The following is an 11,022-nucleotide window of genomic DNA, read 5'->3' as shown; positions in this document are numbered from 1 at the left end:
GCTGCAGTATTTGGGAATCGCGGGTCATCCAAAACATAAAGTCCCCCCTGTCTATGACTTATCCCAATCAACGTCCTGGAATGTGGATCCTGCACACAACAAGAAGTGGAAGAAAACATAACCGAATAATCGAGATCACATATTTGACTAATAGAAGCAAGACTCAAAGTAAGATTAGGAATATAATAAACATCATAAAGAGATATGTTAGGTGTGGAGACAGAACCAACGCCTGCTAGTGGCATAGGAGTGCCATCAGTAGTTATAACCGACACATACGAGACAAGTTTCACAAACACAAAAGATATCGTATGTCATATGATGAGATGCTCCCAAATCAAGAATCCATATGGAAGGAGATATACCTGACATACCAGAGGAGTTCAAACCTTTAGAAGAGGTGGCATACATGGCATGTGATTGAGTGGCAAGAAGTTTTTGAAGCTGTACTGCAATATCAGATATTTGGGAAGCAGTCTCATATGAGTATACATAACTAGAACTAGAGCCAATGGTAGGAGGAGTAGAAACAACAACATTGGACGATGGCCCCCTAAAATTCTTCTTATGTGCTCTCCCCAATTTTCGAACAATGTGCTTTCCAATATACTTGAAGAGAATCATCCTTAGCACCAACCATAATAAATAATGACAGGAAAATACGACAAACACAATCACTGAGACAAAATAAATTAGGGATAATCTGGTGTTGTGCGAGCATGATTTCTCCCCCTCCAGACGTCGTTTCTCTGATCCGACCGTTAAAGACGAACACTTGAATGTTGCGAACCTGCTGTCCAAAAATCAGTCTGATCCAACAGTTAACGAATGCGCAATCAATGTTTTTGGGTGGTTGTCTTTCCTATCAAAATAATCTCTCTCTTCTTTATAGTAGATCCCAAAATCAACCAAAGCTCTTTGATACCATGTTAACAATAAAAAGAGGAAGAAGAGAGACAACCACTCTAGGGTTTCATAACATAGAATGGATCAAACTTAAGTTAATAGGGTTACAATGAGTATATATACAAAATAATAGAAATATCTAAAATACCCTTACTACTAGTATATAATAACATTATCTAACAATTTTAATCTTCATTATAGAGACCAAATATCTTGTCCCAACATATAAACAAATAAAACTTCTATTTTATCTTATTATAGAAATTGCATACAAGTTGGAAGGACCATTTTTTTTTTTTGTTGACAAATAGAAAGACAATTTTCAATGCTAAAAAATATCACTATAAGAGAATATAACGTATAATATATGGTTTCAAATCAATTGAAGATATCAAATTTTCAAATGAATCTGACAGACATGCCTCCTGGATCCATGTAATCATCGAAAAAAACATATTGCAATTTCCTGGATCCATGATAATTTCACATTCATATTTGTGTGATAAAATCCCCTCTCAATATTTTTGCTTGGTTGAAGTTCCACTAATTTGATAATTAATTTTCATGGTATGAACGACAACTGTACATCACAAGAAACAAAAATTAATTTTGAAGATGTGAACGACAAACAGAAGTTCCAAAGCGAACAAGAAACAAAAAGCAAAATAAAATGAATCAAAGCAAACATCAAAGCAAAAAAAAAAAAAAACACAATAAACAAAACAGAGAAGATGAACCCTAAACCAAACATTGTACAGAGCAACCCACATAACATAGCAGCAAACAAGCAACCGCAAAAATAACAACAAATATGCAAACCTGTAAGTACACGACGTCGACGAACACCGGAGAATAGGAGAAAAATGAGTGGAAAACGACGCAAACTATACTCTTGTTGATGAACGAGAGATTGCATTGACGGTATGTTGATGGAGGGGGGAATGAAGGAGAGATTGCGTTGACGATGATGAAGAACGTGAACGACAGCGCAATGTTGAGATAATTTAGGGATTTAGTGAAAATGTTTGATGGTATGTTGATGATTTACGGATTTAGGATTAGTAAAAAAGCTTGACCTTAATTTTCTTCTTCTGTCCAATTTACATTTTATTTCATTTCTTTTTAATTTTTTTAACTTACTTTTATTTTATATAATAAAAAAATAACATAATGTTTGAATATTAAATATATATATATATATATATATATAATATTAATATATTATTTGGAGGAAATTCTCCTCGCAAAAAATTTCATGAAAGTTAAATTTTTAAATAACATTTTATAGTTGTAGCATTTTATTCAAAACAAGGTAACAATCGAAAAATGTTCTTAGAAATGTCTAAAAAAACAATTATTAAATATTGTCAAAGTTATCATAGACATTTTAAAATTGTGCCCAAAAATATTTTAGAGAACGTTTATATGGTGTTGCAAAAATAATATTGACAACAAACATAAAATGTTGGCTTATCTATTTTTAGGCAACATTTTATACATGTTGCTTAAAAAAAATGTTGCTATAGACCATAAATACTCATAATAGAAAACAGAGGAACATTTAAAAAATAAACAAAGAAAGGAAAACAAAGGCACAAAAATTAAAAAGTTATTAGCATCCTTGATCTTGAAGAGAATGAATAAATGAAAACTACCATCTAATTGCCCCACCATAAATGACGATCCCACCCTTTTATCTTTCAAATTAATTTTTTTTTTAGTAATTTTCTCATTCATAGATTATTTTTATTGTTTCTAAATTAGACTTTTGTTTTAGATAACTACTATTTTGTAAAATTATTTTCAAAATAAATGAAAGTAAAACATATTTCAAACTCATGTGCCAATGGTGTCATTGAATGTCTTCACGGGTCAAATAAAGAATAGTAGTTTTTGAATATTAATGTATAATATATAGTTGATGGTGTGTTGACGGAGGGGGTGAATGAATGAGAGATCGCGGTGACAGTGATGAAGAACATGAACGACAATACAATGTTGAGATGATTTAGAGATTTAGTGAAAATGATTGACGGTATGTTGACGAAGGGGGTGAATAAAGTAGAGGTCGTGTTGAGAGTGTTGAAGAACATGAACAACGACCCAATGTTGGGATGATTTTGGAATTTAGTGAAAATGCTTGACAGTATGTTGATGATTTAGGAATTTAGGATTAGTTAAAAAGCTTGACCTTAATTTTCTTCTTCTATCCACGTTATACTATCTTTTTTTTATATCTTACTTTTATTTTATATAATAAAAAAATAATATAATGTTTGAATATATATATATATATATATATATATATTATTTGGAGGGAATTATTCCTGTAAAAAATTTAATGAATGTTAAATTTTTAAATAATATTTTATAATTGTAGCATTTCATTCAAAACAAGATAACAATCGAAAAATATTCATAAAAATGTTCAAGAGAACAATTATCAAATATTTTCATAGAGTTATCATAAGGACATTTTAAAACTGTGTCCAAAAATATTTTAGAGAAAGTCTATATGGTGTTACAAAAATAATATATACAACATACATAAAATGTTGTCTCAGACATAAAACAATATTATGTTGACAACAATATAGACAACATTTTATACATGTTGATTAAAAAAATGTTGTCGGAGACCATAAATATTGTAGTCAGAGTTTTGTAAGTGTTGAAAAAAAAAATCATAATAGGAAACAGAGGAACATTTTAAAAAATAAAAAAAAAAAAGAAAATAAAGACACAAAAGTTAAAAAGTTATTAGCATCCTTGATCTTGAAGAGAATGAGTAAATGGAAACTACCCTATAGTTGTCCCACCATAAATGACGACCCCACTCCTTTTATCTTTCACATTATTTTTTTATTAATTTTCTCATACATAGATTTTTTTAGTGTTTCTAAATTAAGCTTTTGTTTTAGATAACTACTATTTTGTAAAATTATTCTCAAAATAAATTAAAATAAAACATATTTCAATATCATGTGCCAATGGTGTCATTGAATATCTTCACGGGTCAAAAAAAGAATAGTAGTTTTTAAGCATATTCCATAATCTCTTTTTTGAGCAAGACACAAATTTTAATAGCATCTCTTTTTTTTATTTCAGTAATCTTTGTTTATATATAGTCAGAATAGGTGTTTGCAGAGTTACTAATAATTCTACATGGTAATATCCATACAAATGAAATGAACATAATTAAGAGCACTTCTTTTATACTGATATTTATTTTTTAAATTGTTTTACATAACTTGGTTTGTTCAGGTGTATACAAATTAGCATTCATATTGTAGTTATAACTTCCAAACCATTTAAATATATATGGTTGATCTAGAAAGATGATAGTACCTTATTCTTAGTCATAATTTTGTTTTATACATTCATAAGTAATAATTTGACTTTATAATGTATTAGAATAAAATTCTGAAGACTTTATACAAAATAATATTGATTATTAATTATTTATACACTAATATATATGTATTTTTAATATTTTACAACAATTTTTTATGATTATACATGAGAAACTCAAGTGTATTATATGCACAAGAGTTTTGTAAGTGTTAGAGAAAACAAATACTCATAATAGAAAACCGTGGAACATTTAAAAAGAGTAAAGAAAAGAAACAAAAGGCACGAAAGGTAAAATGTTACTTGCATCTTGATCTTGAAGAAAATGAATCAATGAAAACTACCCTCTAGTTGTCCCACTATAAGTGACGACTCCGTCCCTTTCATCTTTCCCATTAATTTTTTTAGTAACTTTCTCATTTAAAGATTATTTTTATTGTTTCTAAATTAGACTTTTGTTTTAGATAACTATAATTTTGGAAACTTATTTTTAAAATAAATTAAAATAAAACAGTTTTCAAACTCCTATGCCAACGGTGTCATTTAATATTTTCACGGTTCCAAGAAATTATAGTAGTTTTTAAGTATATTTCATACTCTCTTGTTTGAGAACCCAAATTTTAATAGCATCTCTTTTTTCATCTCGGTAATCTTTGTTTTCATTAGGGGTGAGAATAGACCAGGCCAGGCTTTGAAAGGTCTGAGTCTGGCCTACGATTAATTTTTTAGGCCTAAGTCTGGCCTACGACCTATCATAAGCTTTTTTCCTGGTCTGGCTTGCCCTTTTTAAAAGTCTGGCATGGCTTGGAAGCCTATTTAAAAGTTTTATTCATATTAAAACATTTAAATGTTCTACTCATACCATATGCTCTTCACATACCAATATTAATGTACATATCTATATATATTAAACAAAAAATAATTTTTCTAACAAAATAATTTTAAAAAAAATCTGAAACAAACGTCCTTTAAACCCTAAAACATTATTACCTCTCAAATAAATATGGAAGGACTACTAAGTTATTGGCTAATTGAATGGCTACCGAATATGGAACGATTACCAAATATAGAATGACAACCGAATATGGAATGACTACTGAGTGATTGCCGAATTGATAAAATTTAAAATAGGAAATAATATTATTAATATAATAATAAAAAAATAACATTAATAAATAATTATATATATAGGTCGGCCTGTCAGGCCTAATAGACTTTTTTATAAGTATGAGCCTGACCTATTTAAATAAATAGGCTTTAAAAATAGTCTGAGCCTAATCTTTTTATTGAATAGGTCAGGTCAGACCATAAGTAGGACAGGCCATATAGGCCCTTGTAGGACGGCCTAGCCTATTCCTATCGCTAGTTTTCATATAGGTAGTGTAGGTGTTTGCAGAGTTACTAATAATTTTACTACAAATCAAATGAATATAAAAACACTTCTTTTATAGTGATATTTATTTTTAAAATTGTTTGACATATCTTGGTTTGCTCATGTGTATTAAAGTTGGCAATGATATTGTAATTATAACTTCCAAACCATTTAAATATATATGGTTGATTTAGAAAGATGGTAGTACCTTATTTTTAGTCATTATTTTATTTTGTACATTCATAAGAAAGATTTTGACTTTATAATGTATTAGATTGAAATTGTGAAGATTTTATACAAAATAATATATACAAAAGAGTTTTACTAGTGTTGAGAAAGAAAACACTCAAAATAGAAAACAGAGGAACATTTAAAAAAAATAAGAAAAGAAAACAACGGCACAGAAGTTAAAAAGTTTTTAGCATCTTTGATCTTGAAGAGAATGAATAAATGGAAACTACCCTCTAGTTGCCCTACTATAAATGACGATCCCACCCCTTTTATCTTTCATATTATTTTTTTAATATTTTTCTCATTTAGGCTTTTATTTTAGATAACTACTATTTTGAAAAATTATTATTAAAATAAAATATATTTCAAACTGTTGTACCAGCGGTGTCATTGAATGTCTTCACGGGTCCTAGAAAGTATAGTAGTTTTTGAGCAAGACACAAATTTTAATAGCATCTCTTTGTTTTCATATAGGTAATCTACTAAGACAATGCATTTCGGCGTTGTTTTTCTCTCTTTCTAAAAATTCCGCATGAGAATGCATATAAATTCATTCCATTCATCGTATTTGTTTGATGATATTTGAATTTGAAAAAATAATTTTCTTTCATTTATTATTTACTATTAAAAAACTCAAAGTCGTTTTTTATATAATTAATGTTATATCTTATTACTTCTAGTTAAAAATGGAAGAGACTGAGGAAGTAATGCCGCGTGCAAAACAAAAAAGATAAAATTGTTCTTTTTTAATTATATATAGAAACAAAAATATATTTGTCATATATTGATCAAATTCTTAGTTTTCATAGATAATGGGTTTTTTATTTTCCTGAAACAAATGAGTATATATATATATATATATATATAATTATCAAATGCTTTTTATGTATATAATTAATGATGTATATATATGAGTCAACCAAATTTTTTTTTAGAAATCAAACCAACTTAAAGACTAAACAATTTAACATTATTAAGAGATAAAAAGATGATTAATAATTCTTAGCAACAAAAAAAAAATCATTTTCATCCACATAAATAATAATTCTTGTCTTATGCAAAAATGATAGATACTATTATGCAACAAAAGTATAAGATACACATTCTTTTAGGTGTTTAAAAGAAAATTTATTTGTCATTTATTTAATAGTACTTTTCTATGATAAATAAATATAAACCAACATTATTAGTAAACAAGAAAGTGAACCAGCTCATGAATTCATCCAACATGAGCATAGAAAATAATAATAATCACATCAATGACATATAAGTGATTTATACATAAATGAACAATTCTCTAGCATTAATTATTGCATATAGAAAATGAAAAAATCCAAGAAAAAGTATGCATTTAATGATGCTGGTCCCATTTTGTGGTTTTAATTATTATTGATTTTAATCAAAATTATAAAATGATTATTTTGTTTTATTGATCAAAGAGACCGTTCAAAGTGGTAATTTAATAAGAAATTAGGTGATGCATATCAAATTTTGACATAATACCAAGGTTTTATTTAATTTTAGTTCAATTTTGTTATTGATGCAATCCATATCAAAATATGTCCACATTATTCGATGCTTAATTTCAATTTTGTTTAATGCGTAGATGCAAAATATATCAAAATAGATGCAATTTTGTTCAAATAAACAAATTGGAATTTTTGTAACTTCTTAAAATGAAATTTTTCTATGTATAAATGATGTATAGGAAATGTAAAACATCTCTTTTTTGTTTATGCAAAGGTTTGAAATGGTTTTTTTTTTAATTAATTGTTGTTATTAGTCCAAAATAAAATGATCTATTGCTCATGGTTATTTATAATTTTTATTCATATTCATTGTTATTATATAATAATAATAATAATAATAATAATAATAATAATATAACTAGCTAATTTTTATCAATTTTTTGTTTTCTTTTTTATTTGAAACTCATGTTTACCCATGAAATCAAAACAATTTAAAAACTAATTAAGAATTTAATATATATTAGTATATAGTAAAAAAAAAAGTTTGAGAGTTACTCTCACCATAATCTACCCCTTGAATTTCTTAGTCACAAAGGTAATTAAAACCTTTAAAAATATAGTAGTAATTAACGGGTCACTCACTCCTCTTCCTCTATATAAACCCTCACACTTCTTCCATATTATTTGCTATATCACTTTTCTTCTCAATTTTTTTCTTCCTCACACTTCTTCCTATCATATGGTTCCTTGTATTCATAGCAATCAATCTACCACATATACCTTATCAAACCACCAATTCCATCTACACTAAAAACCTTTAATTCACTCCATTTTCCTTTCCTTCCACACATTCCTATTTTCATATACTTGAGCTTGCATTCATACTTGAGTTGAGTAATCTCTTCTATATATTGAAAAATGCATTGGTATATGGAGGCTAACAAAGACATAATCGAGCTAAAAAAAACATATATTTGTAATTCATTGTTAATAAACAAGTGTGCTATATTAATATTTATTAATAATACATATATTTATATTATATTTTAATTGGTTTTTTTAACTAGCCAAAAATAAATATAGTCAAAAAACGTTCTAGTCACAACAAGTGTTTAGAGCAAGAGAAAAAGAAATTTTACAATGTTTCTACTATATGATCAAAACAAAACATAAATACAAACTAAACTACTCAAATAAGAAGTAAAATAATTAACCACAAACGATATCAATGCACTCTAAGGGTTGAGAGTGAAGTAGAGAAGTCGATTTACAAAGAAGGGGGTTTGAATTGTAAATCTCCCTATTTAAAAATTTCATTAAAATACATAAAAATTCAACTAAAGAATGATCTTGGTTAAGAAAACAGAAAACCGAGAACGTTATTGGTTTTTACTAGAAAACGGATAACATTCTTGGTTACCTTAAAATCAAAAATTCAGTTTATACTTTTAACTTAAATGATTAATCAAACTTGATAAATAAGGAGATAAGAGAAAGAATACCACACACGAATGTATCCTAGTTCACCCAACTCGGGCAACGTCACAACTATGAGATTTTCTACTAAGTGTTCAAAACAAAGAACCTTCTTGTTTTACAGCACCTAACTTAGATCAACCTTGATATGTTACAAACTTCAATCCTTTTCACCCAAAAAGAGATTAAATCAGGTCACATATCAACCTTGATAGAATTTCTTACAATATACCCAAATTATACTAAACTCTTATAGTTCGAGTTTTACAATAATAATAAGATTATTTTGGTAGAATCTGAGATGTCTCAACTCCTGTTTGAGATTTGTTTCTTTACAAAGAATTCAGTACAAAAATAACAGAGTAATGAAAAGTGATTAGACTGATTCTTATTTGAGTAATGAGAGACATTCAACTTGAACTTATGCATTATCCCTGAACATTGATCATCCTTTTATAGGCGTTTTAGAGCATTTAATAATGGTCAAAAGAACTGTTGGTAGTGCTCTGTCAATTTGACCAAAAACTAATTTATATGAATAAAAATATTTTAGCCTATGAACACTTTTGAATTCTGTTGAATGGGGTTGAGTTCTTCGATTTTTGCTAAGGTTTCTTTTGAGTTTAATGGTCTTTTGTACTTTAGATATGCTTGTTAATGTCTTTGATTTGATCTGGAGTTTTGATTATGTCAAAATAGCTTGGAGAATGATGATGAACTTCTGCAAAATGTTAATCAAAATTCTAGAGATTGATGATCAATTTGGAGTCCTAGTCTTTGAACTTTCTAGAGATTGATAATCAATCTGGAGGTTCAGTATTGATCATTCTGGATGTCTTCCTAATTAATATGGATGCCTTGTACATTTCAAGATCGTTTATCTTTCTTGACAGTTTAAGCTAGAGAAGGTTCAAATATGTTTGGTCTTGCTATTTCGTGATATTCTCTCTTTGTGATTTGAGTAGTTTATTTGAATCTGATCATCTCAGTTTGTTCCTTGCCAAGTTTTGATGATGTTGATGTAAAATCTAGAGGCTAAAATTTCTTTGAACTAGTGGAGATTGATTGATCATGGGGTTGTGATGATCAGTCTTGGTCCTGGAGAACATTCTCCGTTTTTATAGATTTTGTCCAGAATGTTATGCTTTCTTTTCTTTTCTTTTCAGCCTTTATCTTTTATTGTTGATTTATTTGATTTGCTCGAGTTCTATCTTTGAATTAATCCACTCAAAAACACAAGTTAAATAAACATAATATTTAGAATCATAATTAACATTCTTAATTAATCTTTGTTTATTTTCATCAAAACTTAAATTTGAGAGTTTGCCTTAACAGAGAGCACCACTAGTTATACCCATAACAAAATGCTTTTACTTGCAATTTGATCCACCTCCATGCTAAAAGTTTGGCCTGCTCCATAATAAGATTTGCATTCAAATCATGCAAACGAAAATCGTCTCATTTCTTGATTTCCACATTGCCCACATCACTGCAAACCAATCTAAATTAAAAGACCATCAAATTGGTTAGCGTGGTTGATTGGATCCTTATGGAATACACCAAATAGTCCAAACCAATTCAAAACATCATACCACACGAATCCAAAAAGAGGACACACAAAGAAAAAATGACCGATCGTTTTAACTTCCCCATAACTTGCTACACATTGTTGATCTTCCACATAAGTGATTCCTTGACTGAACAAATTATCCTTTATAGGCAACCTATCTTGAAACAACCTCTACACAAATAATGACCATTTTTCTTAGACAAAATGAAGCCACACTTGGTCTTGAAATAGAAGTGCGTTGACACCAGCGACAAACTCCTTCCGTAATCAATAAAATCCTACACTGCTCCACTAATTTCTCCTCTCACGCAAACAATTGCCTCCGCCATGTCCACCCTTGAATACCCTCCCGTAGCAACATCTCTAACATAACTTCAACATTCTCCTCTTGTGGCAAAGACAAATGAACTACTAAATTTCTCATGCAAGACCCCACCAACCAACTATGGATCCTTCCAAAACTAAGTATTACTACAATTCCCAATAATTTTAAATAGTTTTTTTATCAAACCATTCCTCTTCAATACCAACTATTCCCGCAAAAATATCATTCCACCACACAGACTCCCTCGAATTGCCCCCCTCCCCCCCTAAATTCCCCAACTTCCACTCCATATTTACTGATCAACACCTTAACCCAAAGGCTC

This window comes from Cicer arietinum, chromosome 6 (genome assembly GCF_000331145.2).
Source record: "Cicer arietinum cultivar CDC Frontier isolate Library 1 chromosome 6, Cicar.CDCFrontier_v2.0, whole genome shotgun sequence".
NCBI lineage: Eukaryota > Viridiplantae > Streptophyta > Magnoliopsida > Fabales > Fabaceae > Cicer > Cicer arietinum.
This window is presented reverse-complemented; position numbering follows the sequence as displayed.